This window comes from Alosa pseudoharengus, unplaced genomic scaffold (genome assembly GCF_046254945.1).
Source record: "Alosa pseudoharengus isolate Yale_2024_CS ecotype anadromous, Long Island Sound unplaced genomic scaffold, YU_APseudo_1.1 YU_APseudo_1.1_scf_11, whole genome shotgun sequence".
In the NCBI taxonomy this organism is placed as follows: Eukaryota; Metazoa; Chordata; class Actinopteri; order Clupeiformes; family Clupeidae; genus Alosa; species Alosa pseudoharengus.
Genome location: NW_027468576.1, coordinates 4,351,475 through 4,368,452, shown reverse-complemented (window position 1 = coordinate 4,368,452; position 16,978 = coordinate 4,351,475). Strand labels below are relative to the sequence as shown.

The following is a 16,978-nucleotide window of genomic DNA, read 5'->3' as shown; positions in this document are numbered from 1 at the left end:
CTCTAGTTTGAATTACTCGCGAACCCGTGATCGCATCGATATGGCAAGCATATCAGATGAAAGAGGGGGCACAGGGCTATCCATTGGTACCATGTTTATCGATCCTTCTGGCTTATAAAATCAGACGAAGTGACTGCAAAATAATGTCATGTACACAAACCAATGCTGCACACTCATTACTCTCGTTTGAATTACTCGCGGACCCGTGATCGCATAGATATGCCACGCACGTCAGATGAAAGAGGAGACTCAGAGCTATCATTTGATACCAAGTACATCCTTCTGGGTTATAAAACAGACGAAGTGACAGCAAAATAATAACTTCATATAGCTGGACTTACCCCACGTTTTTGTCTGTTCTTGTGGCAAAGCATGTTTATAATCCAATGCTATCATGTGTTTCTCTATGGCAAAGCATGTTCATATTCCGGTTTTGAGATCCTAGCAAATTCCTGCATGGCATCCAATTCAAGGCTCACATTGCATCCCAATTTGTTCAACAAATAAACACCTTTTTTGCCTTTACTTTTTTCATGGCAATGCAGTAAAGAGTTGAGAATTATTATGACTGCATACACACAGGCATGCAGGCTAACACGCAACCTCGGGTCAAGTCGGGTCAGATCAGTTCGTGTCACAGATATGGAGCGCAGAAAGGTCATTTTTCATCACTAAATAAAAAATGGCATTTATTTCGTAAATCACACAGCAAATATTTCTGTAAATTGCTCAGCCCCAGAGTATCCCTCCAACATGGCAATTATATTGCCCGATTCAGGACAGTCTGCCCTACACACACATGAAATGCATGTAGAGCTGTGAGCTTGCTGTGGTGAGATACATGTCGAAATATAAGATTTTTTATAATACACTTTTTATATTTTAATTCTTTAAAAATCTAAATAAAATCAATGCTAGTATTAATACATGAAATTATGGCAGATCTGAATAGCCTAAACTCTCCTAAAAAAAACAATATATAATATATGTGTGTGGCACTTACAATGACCAGAATAAATCCTTATGAATAAAGGTAGTGAAAATGCCCTAAAAACAGCTTAGGGTTCTAAGGGTTAATCAAGCTAGCCTGCTAATTTGAAAGATGTACAGTAGCTTAGCCTTCATAATGGCCAAAGTAATCCATGCATATTTAACAGGGCTGTAACAATATACACACTCAACTGGACTATTCATCCAGAACCACCATGTTGAAGACTTCAAGGCTGAATAATAAGTAAAGGTAGACACACAAAAGAGGCCTACAAAACAATGCAGAAACAACAGAACAGAACAATTTCTAAACTTTTTTTGACCCATGCATAGAGCTCAAGTAAAGTTTTTCAGACTTGTAAATCAGCGACGTCTGATAAAGCACACTACTCACAATTGGTTGAATCAAGTTCAATGCCGTTGTACACCATGACTGCATTTTGTTCTATATTACTGCACCACCACAAATTGATAAAAAAGTTAGTGTTAAGCGTCTCAAAGTTACTTGGCAACCATTCTGATAGAGGAAATATATTTCTTGCCAGAAGAATGATTATCTATGAATAAATCGTTACATTTCTCGTTGCTGTGACTTTATTTTATGAAATCTTGCCAGATATATGTAGCAACTGTTTTAGAAAAGCAATAAGCCACTTGAGTCCGTAGGTTACACTGATTTTAGAACAGCCAAGGGCATTTGCTTGCACGTTGTGCCTAACACGTCCCTTAGCTGTTCTAAAATCGGTGTAACCTACAGCCTTTTGAGTCTAATTGCTTAAATATTTTCGTGTGTATGTGGATTCAAAGGTTTGGGTGGATGGAATCTATGCTGAGTTTAATCATTTTAATTGGGCCCCGGTTGGACAAAGCCTAAGCCAGATGATCGCCTTTGCTTGTATCCATGAAATCTTGCATTTTGTGTGTTGAGTCTGTGTGACAGCAGCATAACATTGGAGCACTAGAGGCAACACCCAGCCCCCACTGACAAAAAGTATTTCACACACTGTTCATCAGCCATGATGGGCTACAAACACGCCAAGTTTCATGTGCATCAGTGCAACAAAATCACATAAGGAAAAAACTTTTGCAAAATCTACATAACTGTGCAGTGGCAGTCATAATGATTATTATCATGAAGTGATGGAAGTGATGAGTATTAATATCTCACCAAATCATTTATTTAATCTAATATCATTATTATTGTTATCATTATTAGTCAGTTATCAAATATAGGCTAGTGGTTGTCACAATTACAATCTATTAATAAACAAAAATTGCCACTTTATCACTACTAAAAGAGGGCCATTGAAATAGGAATCATAATTGACTTCTGAAGTCATCATGCTGCCATAATTACAGATAATGCATAATAACAAAGAATGGAGACATTAATTTAATCCTGCTGTACAGGGCTTCCACACAGACACACACACACATACGAGAAATGTAGTTAGATATTTGATGTGACAGACCATTGTGTGTCTAGACCATCTGTTATGGGAACTAGTTCGGGGAAAGGGGGGTGGGTGGGGTTGTATCAGTAATGTTTCTCTGAAAAATTTTAACCAACTGCAGTTCTTTTTAAAAGTTCAGGGAACTTCAGTCTTTGTAATTAGGAAATAGTTTTCCTGGAGAAAACTAATAATGACTAGAGTAGAGCTCTACTTGTACTTTATAGAAGCATAATGGAGTTTTGGTCTAACTAGCTAAAAAGCATACAAAAACCTTGCAGATGCCAAATACAGTGCCTACTGTATAAAAATATTCATACCTGGAACTTTTCTCCTTTTATTGCCTTTAAAAATTTAATCATGATCAATATAATTTGGCCGGTAAGAATTTACAAAAACACCTCTTTAATGTTAAAGTGAAAATGTAAGTAATGTTTATTTATTAAAATGTTGAATCTAGAATGTAAAGTGGTTGCATAAATATTCACCCCCCTTAAAGTAACTGACCCAATTCAACAGTGGTCCAGCCAGTTGGTGCCTGTAGTCTGACAATTAGTGAAATGGAGATCTCCTGAGAGCAGTGAATGTGTGTAATATAGTAGTATAAAGACACCTGTTGGCTACGACTGTACAATAAAGAAAAAAGAACACTTTAATCAACTTTGAGAAAAGGTTCTTGAAAAGTATAAGTCAGGGGATGGATACAAAAAAAAAATATTCAAGTCACTGAATATCCCCTGGAGTTCAGTGAAAGCAATCATTAAGGAATGTAGGGAATATGACAAATGTGTAAATCTGCCTAGAACAGGCTGTCCCCACAAACTGAGTGACTGTGCAAGAAGACGACTGGTGGGGATGGCCACAAAAACACCTATGGCAACCCTGAATGAGTTAAAAGCTTCAGCATCTGAGGTGGGAGAGACTCTGCATACAACTAATGCCCAGGTTCTTCACCAATCAAAGAGTGGCAAAGCTCATATTAAATCTCGACTAAAGTTGACCCAAAGACATGTGGGAGACTCCAAAATACATGGAAATCCTGGAGGACAATCTGATTCAGTCTGCAGGAGAACTACAACTTGGGAGAAGATTTACTTTCCAGCAAGACAATGACTTGAAGCATACATCAACAGCTACACAGAAATGGTTTAAAGAAAACAAGGTGAATGTTCTTGTGTGCCCAAGACCTCAATCCAAGAGACTTTGTTGCCGGACTTACAACCTGACAGAGCTTGGGCAGTTTTGCAAAGAAAAATGGAGTAAAATTGCAGTACGCAGACAGTCACACACACAGGATATATAAGATCCCTTTCCAGTAAGCTAAGTTGTGCCTGGAAAACCACAAGAGAACATCATTGAGGCTACGTTCTTGTGAACCCAAAATCTCATAGCTGAGTGTATCGTAACAATCCTATTCATTAAGAATAATAAATACATTTTACACAGATGATCTTCAGACCAAACTACACAAAAGTTTCTTATAGGCATTTTGATTGGCAAAAGCATTCACCTAATACAGCCTATCAAAATTGGCAGCAAAGCCTCCAAACAGGAAGTGGGCTCAAATCTCAGCCATGCTTTGATGTATCAGATCCAATTTTGGTACAGGGACTTGGGACCCGATTATGAAAACACACAAGGATTTGCATCATTTGGCCTCTAGAGGCACTTCAGAAAGCAGGAATACATATTTGCGAATCCCTTTTTGATTTGTTGGCCAAATGCTATGAAACCTGCTGTGAGTGCTTATTATCTTATCCTTGCCAAAACTATGTTTCCATGGCAACCAGCTAGAATGCTATAGTTTTTTTAATATAAATTTGCAATGAAATATATGTTCATGTAGATATCTTACCCCCTTGTTCCATACGGAACGTTGTTCAGGAAGCACACCACTAGCTCGTGATACATTCTGAATTTAGTTGGCGCGATGGCGGAGTCAAGATGTCCATAAATAGCAGAGAATGTCTAAAGTTTTGGGATCATTACATACTCAAAAAGGAAGAGAACAAGCATCTGAACCGAAAACATCCACTCCGTGCTGTTTCACCAAGCGTCGCTGAAACAATCAATAAAGGATCAATAAAGTATCTATAAATCTATCTATCTACGTAGCCTATACATTGGTGTTCGCTGATTTGAATCGCATACTGTATTTGTAGATGTCGTGATGCGATTTGACTAGATATGATGTTTAGCTTTGATGTTAGGTAGTAAACTTATTCAGGTTCAATTGCAAGAGAGTATGGCAAAAAAAGAACCCCTTCTTCACATACACACATGCATGCACCCTTATCTTGTCTCGCTCACTCTCCATCACGCACCGCACGCGTGCACACACACACAGGTTGCTAGATTACCATAGCAAATAGGCTCACTCCAATTACTAATTTTTAGTAGCCTAATGGTAAAATTATTTGTTAGTAGCCTAATGGTAAATGCTGCAGGTGTAGAAATCTACATAAAATAGATATTTACTTTTATGTCAGGGCTAGATTACAGCATCTCCCTCTCAGCACTTCACAACATAGTACAGCTTTGTTCGCTTAGCTCAGTCATGCACAAGAGGCTGCAATTTTACAGAGAGCATTTTGAATATTATTTAATTGTTAGCACTGGGACTTATAAACACTAAATGGGTAAATTGCAATAAATGGGCTTAGTTTTGGAGCCAAATGTTGGAGTTAGAATAAATACCTCTGTGCCAATTGCTTGATCATTTTACAGCCACATCATTTTCGTTATTATCGTGCATTATTTGTTTTGGTTGTTTAAAAATGCAATTTTTTTTTATCCGATTAATCGAAGTGCTAAAATTAATCGATTTCAAAAATAATTGATAGCTGCAGCCCTAGTTGGGGTGGTGGGTGTTTGGATTGTGGGGGCAATAATGACAGAAAACTATTAACTTGTGCCTAATAGATATTTTAGTAACAATTTACAAATATTAACAAAGGGTTAGGTAATGACTAGTTTGCTATTTATTATGGCACCTTATTATATACTGTAACCGGTAGTTTTGATAGTCAGTGCAATATAAAATATTGTTTTAGTCCACAATGCACATTGTTGATACAGTTAATCTGTCATGTCATGTAAGTTCACCGAGCTCTGAGTCAAACTAAAGTTTCTCCATTGCTACTCACTCAAAAAATGATTATTATGGGAAAGGACAGGTGTCAGGATGCCTTTTACGGAGGCTTACTTGTCATCTACAGTTCGCATTCATCAATGAGGTGTAGTAACAGAAGATGTAGAGGTCATCTTAGAGAACCGTTCTGGGACATGGTTATGGAGTAAAACTTGTGTCACCTTAAACCGAATTTGAATATGAATTTGAATATGAATTTGAGCAATTGTATTGGAAAAACGAATTCGAATAGTATATATTGAAACTGAATTCATTAGATTGGAACTGAATCTCAGTCAACTTGAAATTGAATATAATATTTTGAAATTGAACTAATTTGCTCTGATACATAAATTATCCTGACTGAAAATTTCGCTCTTGGAACTTTCACATTCAGTTCTCAAAATTCAGTTTCAAAACGTGAAATTCAATTTCAGTCTACCGAGACAAAAACAGCTGGTAGCTAAGGAAGAGCAATCGAGTGCAGAGCTATTGTGATCGCGTGACAAGTGCCGAGCGCGAAGCAAAGAGCATAGCACCCTCTTAGCAAGCTGTCTCCTGAACCTCCTTACAGTGTCGAACAGAGAAAAAAGAGATGGAAGCGACTGGCACATCAGAAAACGTCCAAGTAAGTTGATATCATATGCCATGTCTGTTAACGTTACTTTATATAATGTACATTATATGCTAGCGCTGGCTGGCTAGCCAGCATAGTTTCATCGACTAAGTTAAAGTTTTTTCCATAGTTCAGAACCAGTTAGACTACTATAACGTTACTCTTTGATAGAACAATATGATTGGTCATTGTCATATCATTGTGCCTTTTAGGCCTGTAAGAACACGTTACAATCTCAGGTTAAACAGTATCATTCATGGAAAACTGGATATGTCCCCCTAGTTAAGCTTTTTTCATCGTTGTGTTGTCTGTTAGCTAATGCTACGTGGGGCAATTTTTTCGTGCCGTGATGTTGCCAGACAACTGGATTGCGATAACTTTGTTAGCAAATGGTAGCTAGCTAGCTTCTAAGAGTTTCAAACTGAATATGTTCTATATCGATAATATGATCAAGACTCAAGAGACCCTAGTTTAACAGTATTTCTACAGGCTGATTTATGCTTCTTCATCGACTCCATGCAGATTTTGTAAATGTTATTGAGAAATAGACACAGTATATTACAATAACCTAATTATTATACTTTAACTGTGTGTTGTCTTGATACTTCTGTTTCAGTAATGTGTGTGTAGATTGCAAATAATGTGTTGTATGACGATAGAAATGTCCTTGGTTCTTAATTAACTCATTGTATTGACCAAGTCGTGTGTGTGCAGAGAAGGTGTAATGATATTTATTATGATGTATACGATCCAAGGTATGCATGTGTGTGTGAGAAACAACTGATTGTCTCTTAGGTGCACAGACTTGTGTATCCTGATTGCCTGATGCTTATGAGACCTCTTTGCGCAGAGATGAATAAACAATTAACGAGAAAGACTCACAGTAGACCTTTAAGCTAAACACTGATTGTTTGTTGGTTTTATTTTCATAGGTTGAGAGGCCTCAATGAACAGTGGACAGTGAGATAGACTGAGGACAATGGACTGGCACCGATCAGACATGGACACCGAAGCTTGATTTCTCTTAATAAATATCTTTGCAAGATGCAACACATATTGTAAAACACTTTACACACTAATAAACATGTCCACTGTTGTTTTCTCTGGAATTGATGTTTGCCAATTCACCATCACCAATTGTTTGCCATTGGTGGTGATGGATTTCCAAATGGATTTCCAAATGTATGGGCAATCTAAATTTTAGTTTATGTGTGTAATCAGCTGATATTAGATATGATGCAATTGCAAAATCATGTAGGTTTATCCTTTGCAACATAAGGAAGAACAGACCTTATCTGACACAGGATTCCACACAACTTCTTGTTCAGGCCATGGTCATCTCCAAGCTGGACTATTGTAATTTACTATTAGCTGGTTTACCTGCTTGTGTAGTAAGATTGTTACAGCTGATTCAGAATGCTGCCGCACGCCTGGTCTTTAATCAGCCAAAGACATATGTAACTCCTCTCCTAGTTACTCTCCATTGGCTCCCTATTAGGCAGAATTAAATTTAAATATCTCACTTTGGCCTATAGGACACTGACCGGATCTGCTCCTTGTTATTTTAATTCAATGATCAAGACGTACATCCCCAACTGCCCACTGCGGTCTTCTGAAGAGTGTCTGTTGTGTCGACCAGACATAGGTCAAATTCAAGACTTTTCCTCAGTGGTTCCATGTTGGTGGAATGAGTTGCCCAGTGCTCTCTGTTCCTGTGATAGTTTTGGGTCTTTTAACAGGGGTCTAAAGACGTATCTGTTCAACATGCACTTGAATTAACACTTATGGTTTGTATAGTATTGTTTCATTTTCATTAGGCTGTTGATTAATTTGACATTGTTGTTTATTATTGATATTCTCCATAATGTAGTCTTACCATGCTATTGTTATTTGTATTATATTATTGACTGAATGTACATTGTTTATTATTACTATTTTCCCTTTTTTCTCATTGTTTATGTCATTAGGCTATTGATTGAATTGACATGGTTGTTTATTATTGCTATTCTCTTTATTATAGTCTGACCAACATCTTCATTTGTTCCCTGTTCAATTTTAAGTATTATATTGTTTTGTATTTATGTTGCTTTGGACAAAAGCGTAACCATAACCATATGTAATTGGAAGCAAATAAAGGTAGCCTACACATCATAGTATTACAAGAGTGGCTTTAAACGTAAGAAAACGGTAATGATTTGTCCTTTTTTGTTCATTCAAACATGTAGATTTTTATTCACATAATTACTAGGTTGTTGCCTTTTCTATCCATTAGGTGGCAGTCCAGGATAAGAAATAGAGCAGTAGTTGAGTAGGAAAAACGAAAACGAGAGAAAGTTATGCCCATGACATTTTAAAGAATGACAGGCTAGAAGTTTGCAATTGGTAGACAGTACATTGATGTTTGATGGCTAGCTGAGTAGTTCTGTATGGACTGACAGGCTGGAAGTTTGAAATGTAATACTGTAAAAAAATTTTTAGCCTATTTAAAATTGCAAAAACGGTAGGTAAGACCATACATCGATGTTTGATGGCTAGCTGGGTAGTTCTGTACTTCAAGGATTGACAGGCTAGAAGTTTTAGATGTAATACTGCAAAAACATTTTTATTTGTTTAAAATTACAAAAACGGTAGGTAAGTAGGCCTAGGCTACATCGATGTTTGATGGCTGGGTAGCCTAGTTCTGTATTTCAAGGATTGACAAGCTAGAAGTTTGAAATAATACTGCAACAAATGTTTTATTTGTTTAAAATTACATAAACGGTAGGTGAGACAGTAGGCCTACAATCGGAATGTGTTTTATGAATCGTGCGTGCAGATCTAATAACCGTGCAAACCAAGTGCCCACACTATGCTCTGCTTCGCGCTCGGCACTAGTCACGCGATCACAATAGCTCTGCACTAGATTGCTTTTCCTGAGCTACCAGCTGTTTTTGTCTCAGTAGACTGAAATTGAATTTCACGTTTTGAAACTGAATTTTGAGAACTGAATGTGAAAGTTCCAAGAGCGAAATTTTCAGTCAGGATAATTTATGTATCAGAGCAAATGAGTTCAATTTCAAAATATTATATTCAATTTCAAGTTGCCTGAGATTCAGTTACAATCTAATGAATTCAGTTTCAACATATACTATTCAAATTCGTTTTTCCAATACAATTGTTCAAATTCAGCAATTCAAATGCAAATACAACATATTCAAATTCGGTTTAAGGTGGCACAAGTTTTACTCCATACATGGTTAGCAATCACACTAGATCTGTATCATTCCCAATTCCAACTAAACTGTGCCAAATACCAACCTCTGCAAGTGGGCCTGGCCGTGGTTCAGGAAACCATGCTCAGGAACCAGTACAGAGTGATCATCACATTACATTTATTCATTTGGCAGACACTGTTGTCCAAATTGACTTTCATATGTCAACTATATTACAAGGGATTACATTGTCCCGGAGCAATATGGGGTTAAAGGGGAACTTGGCAACTAAAAAAACCCATTTAGAAATTATTTGGATGGTTAAATGGCCTGTTCCGGTGAAAATGGTGACTTTCCCCGCTCCCCCTAGTGTCCCCAGGCGCAAACCCAACCTTGCAACTTTGGGACTACCGTCCTGGTTAGAGAAGTGAGAAACAAGAAACTCATTTTAAATTGTGTTTCTTACCTTGTAACATCCACATTGTTCTGCCGAACATATGCTAGCAGTTTCGCTAGCTTGTAAACAAATCCATTATTGTTACCTTTTTCCACAGTCTGAAATAGCATAATGCACAACTTCTCCATCAGAGAGGGAAATATAGCTACTCCTGCCAAGTTTCCCTTTAAGTGCCTTGCTCAAGGGCACAACAAAGAAAGCCGGGAATTGAACCGACACCTCTTAGGCTACTGCATGCTAGCCTAGCTCATTAACCACTACACTACCACAGCCCCACCATCAATGATCACACTAATCAAACAACCTGGCCATTAGGAATCAAATGTACTCTGGCACATTATGTATTGCCTAATATGAGTACATCCTAAGAGATGGTGTCAAGTACTCTTCCAGTATCTTTTCCTTGTGTGCACCTATCAACGTTTTCTCTCTAACAGTCCTTAGTATTTTTTGCCAGTAATCTTCCACAGAGTATTTGTTTCCTTTGGACATTTTTTGTCCATCCTTTCATTGATTTTTCTTTGAAACTCTGCCAAGAAGGCCAGAATTCCAGAGCCACTTCACTACTAATAATGAGACAGAGGTTACAGCTTTTTAGTGGGCATCCACAGTTTCAAATATACACTGGAGAGATGTTAAATTCCTCGTGCTATAGGTAGGGGATTTCACACAGCGGCCAATATACAATTAAGCCTATTTACCGTCAAAACCAAAATCAGTAACAAATCACAAACAAAAACATCAAAAGCATTTTACTGGGGTTATCAAGCAGGCACCTTCCTTCATAGGCATTTCATTGAATTAGGCACACTTGAATTGTACACTGCTCTATGAATGACATCTTCAGTTTATTGACAATTTCTCCTTTCCAATTTCTCTTGCCAATCATAGAAGAGCTACATTCTATGAACAATAATAGACAGATCTGTTTCTGAAGCAACCCTTTTCAAACCTTTTTAAGACCACAATCAAATCGAGATGAGATGTAAGCAGCCCTTAACAAACAGTCCCAAACAACTCCTCTGCAGTATAAATATACTTTGGATTCTTATTCAGTCATTCGATGATTATTGGGGTAAGTATGTTTTCGATTGTAACCCCTTGTCCGTCAATAGTGACAGTAAATAACTGTGTAGAACTTTGTTGTTGACTATGAGACCATAGTGAAGTTAGTTTCACTTTGCCTATGAGTTCAAATACGGCGAGTGCAGATGCATGTAGGCTATACTCTGCTATTCACAAACAGGCTTTAGTAAAGCAAGGTTTATTGGAATCCCTGCATTCCATACACAGTTCTCGCGTGCAAGCAGATTCCTTCAAATCCGCTGACTGTCAAAATACCGATGCGCTGTTTGAAGTTGCGCTGCTTGCTGACAGATGTCACTCTGATTAGTTTAAAGGATGTTACGTCCAAAACACACCCGTGATTGTTCAAAAGGGTGGTTCTTCTGTTTCTTAATCAATGCGCCCGCAGTGTCTGATCAAAAAATGCCCTTAAACACTAGAGATGCACCAATTCCAATTTCCGATTTTTCCGAGTTTGAGCTGATTCCGATTTCATTTCTTCTAACCACTTTACAGCACACACAAAATTATTTTCTATCTTTTCTTCAATAGATCATTTTAACATAGACATTTGATCACCTTTTCAATGGAATATGGACAGATTCTTATACAAGTCTAACTTCAGCTGCAGTATCAAACTATAATGCTTCCCAGTGTCAGACATTCACACACTACTAAATGCACTGTGTTATGGAACAACCATTTTTTTCTTCAACATCCAATATCCAACTAAAAATACAAAGACAATTTTCATGATACATTTAAACATGCTTCCATTTTAATATGCATTGATGCATATGCATTTATGGGAGGGCAAGGGAAAAGTATAAGTATCACAGGAGAACACAGGAGAGGAGAAGTGCTAATAGAGATTGGTTAGGTAGGCTTTCCGCCATATGTATGAAAACAGCGCATGTCTTTTTTGCAGTAAAAAACTTCCGCCTGTTAACAGCAGGTGTAATCCAAATTCCGGTTAAAAATGTCAATTATAGAAACTTTCAGAGACAGCTGAATCAGTATTCAGGGTATCAATTTTCTTCATTGCTACTTTAACTTTTGCTTGCCTTTCTTTTGTATGTTCACTTCCACAAAATCCAATTCCTAATCTGCTACACAAGTCATAGCCTTAGTCGTCGTGCAGTAAATAGTAGACTATTAACTACACCGTGTTCCAAATTATTATGCAAATTGTATTTAAAATGTTTTTGTTTTTCAGTTAAACTCATGGATGGAATTGTGTCTCAGGGCTCTTTGGATTATTGAAATCAATCTCAGACACCTGTGATAATTAGTTTGCCAGGTGAGCCCAATCAAAGGAAAACTACTTAAAAAGGATGTTCCACATTATTAAGCATGCCACAGGTTTCAAGCAATATGGGAAAGAAAAAGGATCTCTCTGCTGCTGAAAAGCGTCAAATTGTGCACTACCTTGGACAAGGTATATTTCCCGAAAACGTATGCGTGATCATCGTACTGTGAAGAAATTTGTCGCTGATTCAGCGCACAGGCGGGTTCTGAAAAGCTCTGGTATAAATAGATCAGGCTCAGTATAGGCTAATTATAGACTCTAAATTTTAGCTTGAATTGATTTATTTAATTAAAGTATGCTAGATTAATTACTTAGTATATATGTCTTTATGTAGGACTATTAGTATGTCTTTAGCAATGGCAAATTCACTTTACTTGGATGTAAGAATGTGGTTCATAAGCAACGATCGTCAGCGTTCGGTCATTCCTTCTAGAAGAAGGGACCTTCAAACGAGCACTTCCCTTTGCTTGGAGGAATGGTGAGCGTTGGATCATCTAGTGCCAAGCCAATTCTCCGGGCCAGGAGAAGAGACATCAGCTGTCGGGAAATCAGCGTCGCGGTAGCCGATCAGCCGTAGCCCTACAAGGGTTCACTCAGAGTTGGAGACAAATTGTAGGTGCTACGAACCGGAGCAAGGGTAAGATTTAAAAAAATGCTTTCATTCTGCTGTAGGCTATAAGGAAATATATATGTTAAAAGATAGGCATACCTATTTATTAAGCCTAGATAGTAGGCTACGCAGGAGCTTCAGGTAAGCTACAAACAAGACCTTGCATCTCAGGTGGAAGCTGTGAAAGTTCAGCTCGGAGTCGATCGAGAAGAAAGAGGGTAAGATCAGTTTTTGGTGACTATTTTTCAGGTGCATTATATGTGTTGTGTCCATACGCAGTGCATCGCGCAGTCCTGATTGTCTTTATTGATTATTTTTAGGCTACAGCTGCTGGAAGAGAGACAGAGTGTGCTAGCTGAGGAAGCGGTGGACCTTTGGAAGTGTGCCACCATAGACCTGACATCTGATGAGAAAGACTGCATCGATGGAGGGGTGTCTGGATAGATTGTGCGACCTCCGTCTTTTCGCAGCCAGGAGCTCACCGAGCTCTGCGACACGCTGCAGTCGAGATTAGAGGTGACTCCGAAGTAGCCTACAGGGCAACGCACCACAGACGTCTGCAAAACTGACCGAATTCAGATAGAATGCCGCCAGCTAGTCAGTAGGCCACGGCTGCCCGTAAAAAAACCCAAAAACAAATCAGGGTGCGAACGCAGTCCCCCACTACCACAAATAATGCAGTCGAGATTCCCACATTATTGATGGTAATAATAGTGTAGTAGCCTACATAGCAATGACATGAATATACAGCATATCATAGGAATATATAGGGTTTACATTTATAATGACCCAGGGTGACCAATAGTGACAGATCAACCAATCATGAGTGATTTTTATTTTTGATAATAATATATGATGATAATAATATCAATAATATTATATCAATAATATCAATAATGTCATTGGTTTGTTCAATAAAATTCTAATTATACTCTTAACAGTTGATGACTAGAAAATTATACTGACAGTCATTTGCATCAACTATTTAGGAAAATCTGAGAAAAATGTAATTTGCATAATAATTTGGAACACAGTGTAGTAAAGACTATTACTAGCAATACTAGGCCTACTTTGTATGTCGCTGCTTGTTAACATATGCCACTGCAAAAAAACCTTGTTGGTGCCCCCCCCCCAATCCCAATCCTCCCCCACCTTTTTTATGCAGCCCTTGACACTTAATCTACTAAACCCCTCTTCTACTGCACTTTTTACCCCCCCCCCCCCCCCATAAATGCACAAATAGGCTGACACCAGACATAATTTCATTGCATTTCTTACTTCCAGTAACTATATGCATGTGACAATAAACTTCCTTGTATCCTTGTATTATTATCATGTATGATCGCTAAACTTTGATTATTTTTAATGTCACAATCGGCCATTCAAGTGTGCTTGTAGTACATCTGTGGGCACGCAATTTGCCTAGTAGAGGGGGCAGGAATGAGCAGTGATGAGCGCTGCTTACGTAATGAAGTGACATCTTAGTAAATTTCATGCAATATGGCAAAGCACAGCGTTCACTTTCTGCACATAGAAAAACTCGATATTAGCACTTTCTTTGTACATCCAGCCCTGAGAGTTGGGCTTTGCTAGCTTCCTCAAACTTTGCAAACTCAGCTGGCTGATGCTGTTTCAGATTCAGACTGACTGGCTGGTCGCCAGTCTTGGCCAATCACGTGAAAATCGGCCAATTTTGATCACCAGCCGATCAATCGGTGCATCTCTATTAAACACCCTTAAACTCTGATCATGCGTTTCCGATCGCTATAATAGAGCCCTCTATGTCTATTGGCGGTCTTGGGGGCCTTGACAAGAATGCTTCTTTACTCAATGAATGACATCATTCTGTAGTAGGACCAGATTGGTCCTTTTGAGTCAACAAACCTTTCTTGAAGAATAACCTAACAAAGGTCGGTGGGACTAAAATGATGGGTTTATATTAAATTAATATATATATATATATATATATATATATATATATATATTAAAAGTGCAGAAAGTTGCTCATGTTTGTCGACCTTTGATCTTCTCTAATGCCTGTCGACCTAACAGGTGTGCAAAGGTTTTGACTTAGGTTATTAGAATTGAAATGAAATGAAATGAAATGAAAAATGATTTCTTAGGGATCAAACTTTTGACAAACTTTTGTAGTGTACACATTTATGACTAGGTAGATCAAAAGTCAATAAGACTGATTAAATCGCTTCACTTAAGGGAAGAGGAGAGATAGACTTCTCCGCATAGTCTGTCTGCCTCTCCACCCTTTTCATGTTTGGGTACTGTCTGTCCACTAGCCACTTTTTACCACGGTCTTACTGCCTCATTGTTTGCGTGCTATATTAGCACATATGCATAACCCCTCCCTCCATCCCACAGCCGGATTATGACCACACTTACCTTTTCTTAATATAGTTATATAAATATATATATATATATATATATATAGATAGATAGATAGATATAGTTTTTCTATAGTTGTTTTTTATATTACCTTGTCTACTCTCTTATATGTCCATATTTATTTTATGCTGGTCTCTAGACTTTATTCTCGCACTGTTGCACTTACTCATTTGCACCATCACCATGACACTCACTCACACAGAGCACCTTACCTTACTATGCACAGAGAATCACAGGCTCAGTACCTGCCTCAGTCATTGCAAGCGCCTCATGATTAACTCATTGAATGCCAAGCTGTTTTCGGGAGCTTTGTCCTAGAGTGCCAGCAATCTAGACCATTGTTGATGATTTTTGTACAGCCACAGCATATTCTATGTTATAGCTATGAACACATACAATAGCTCTCGGTGGGTGCAAACCGTGTATTTCTACACGCCTCTGTTCCTGAGAAATCCCAAGCTAAACAGTGGCTAGTTTTCATCTAAATCGCTGTTTTTTTCTAGAAATGGAGATATAACGTCTTTCATAAAATATGAAGTGTTGCCTGTTACTTACTTGTGTAAACTTTCCGGGAAGTGACCAGCGAGACATGGTGAGACTGCCACCTAGTGATAGACCCACGAAAATGGCCTGGTTTTGACCTGACGTGCATGCGTCACTGATTCGACCCAAAGCGGCAACCGAGTTATGATAAAATGTCCAGATAAAATGTCCAGAGCGTTTTCATGAGTTTCACGATCGTCATATATTTCATTTCCATTCATCACGGAGTTCCCAAAATCACATATAAGGTGTGTTAGAGTGTCTAGTTTAGTAATTTAAAAAAAAAATCTAAAAACGTAATATTACGTTTTTGGCACTCAACGCATGGGAAGGAAAAACGTAATATTACGTTTTTGCCACTCAATGAGTTAATCACCCACTATGTGGATACTGTTTCTAGACTTGATTTAGAATTTGTGTTATTTAGTATAATTTGTATTTTAGTATATTCTTTTATCTTCTACTGTCCTTATTGCTTAGCAGTGTTTTTTATATTATATACTTTTAATTACTTTTTTTTCTGCTGTTAGTGAATGTGTGTATGCTACTGAGACCTTGAATTTCCCCTTGGGATCGATTGATTGATTAATGTGTGTGTGTGTGTGTGTGTGTGTGTGTGTGTGTATCTATCTATCTATCTCTATAAATGCTATTGGATGGATCATTTTGGCACAGTTCTGTTACACATAGAGAAACATTAGTCATAAAGAACTTGTGTTCTGATCATCACAGTAGAATTGTTTTATGCTGCTCAGATAGGCTACACTTTTAAATGCTATTTGAAGCATTACAATGTCAGGACAGCACTGTGAGCCTTTGCTTGTTAAAAACAGAAAGGTTGAAATAAAGGCTAAAAGAACATTGTGTGGATAACATATACTGTTTTTATTAACTGGGAGATATAATTGCCAAATCTAAATTATTCTCATGTTCTCTAAAGTCGAATATCTCAAAGTGTGCATGATTTTAATTCACCCATAAATGTAATTGGAGTTCCATTTATGCCAGCTGTAAGCACAGGCCACCTGGTCTGTTTAAATCCCAGTGGTAGGATCTGACGAAGGCTCTGTTTGTACTCACTACATACTTCAGTTCAAGAAGTGTTTATCTGAGGTGTTCTCTCTTGTTTAAGCATGCTGCTTGACTAGCTTTCTTCAGTTTAGCCTTTTGCCTTTCCCTTTTGGGTTTAACCTGCTTAATTATTTTGGTTTGTTCA

The 16,978-nt window shown here is 37.9% G+C and overlaps 1 protein-coding gene and 1 long non-coding RNA gene across 2 annotated transcripts in view; one reads left to right on the top strand and one right to left on the bottom strand.

The window, feature by feature from the left end:
* Positions 1-16,978, bottom strand: part of acbd6 (acyl-CoA binding domain containing 6) — a 120,499-nt gene that overhangs the window by 7,204 nt on the left and 96,317 nt on the right. The gene's annotated exons all lie outside the window — the stretch shown is intronic.
* On the top strand, positions 6,162-7,283 carry LOC143114317 (uncharacterized). The gene is made up of 2 exons (XR_012984889.1): positions 6,162-6,199; positions 7,120-7,283. It is a non-coding gene; the product is annotated as an uncharacterized LOC143114317 (long non-coding RNA).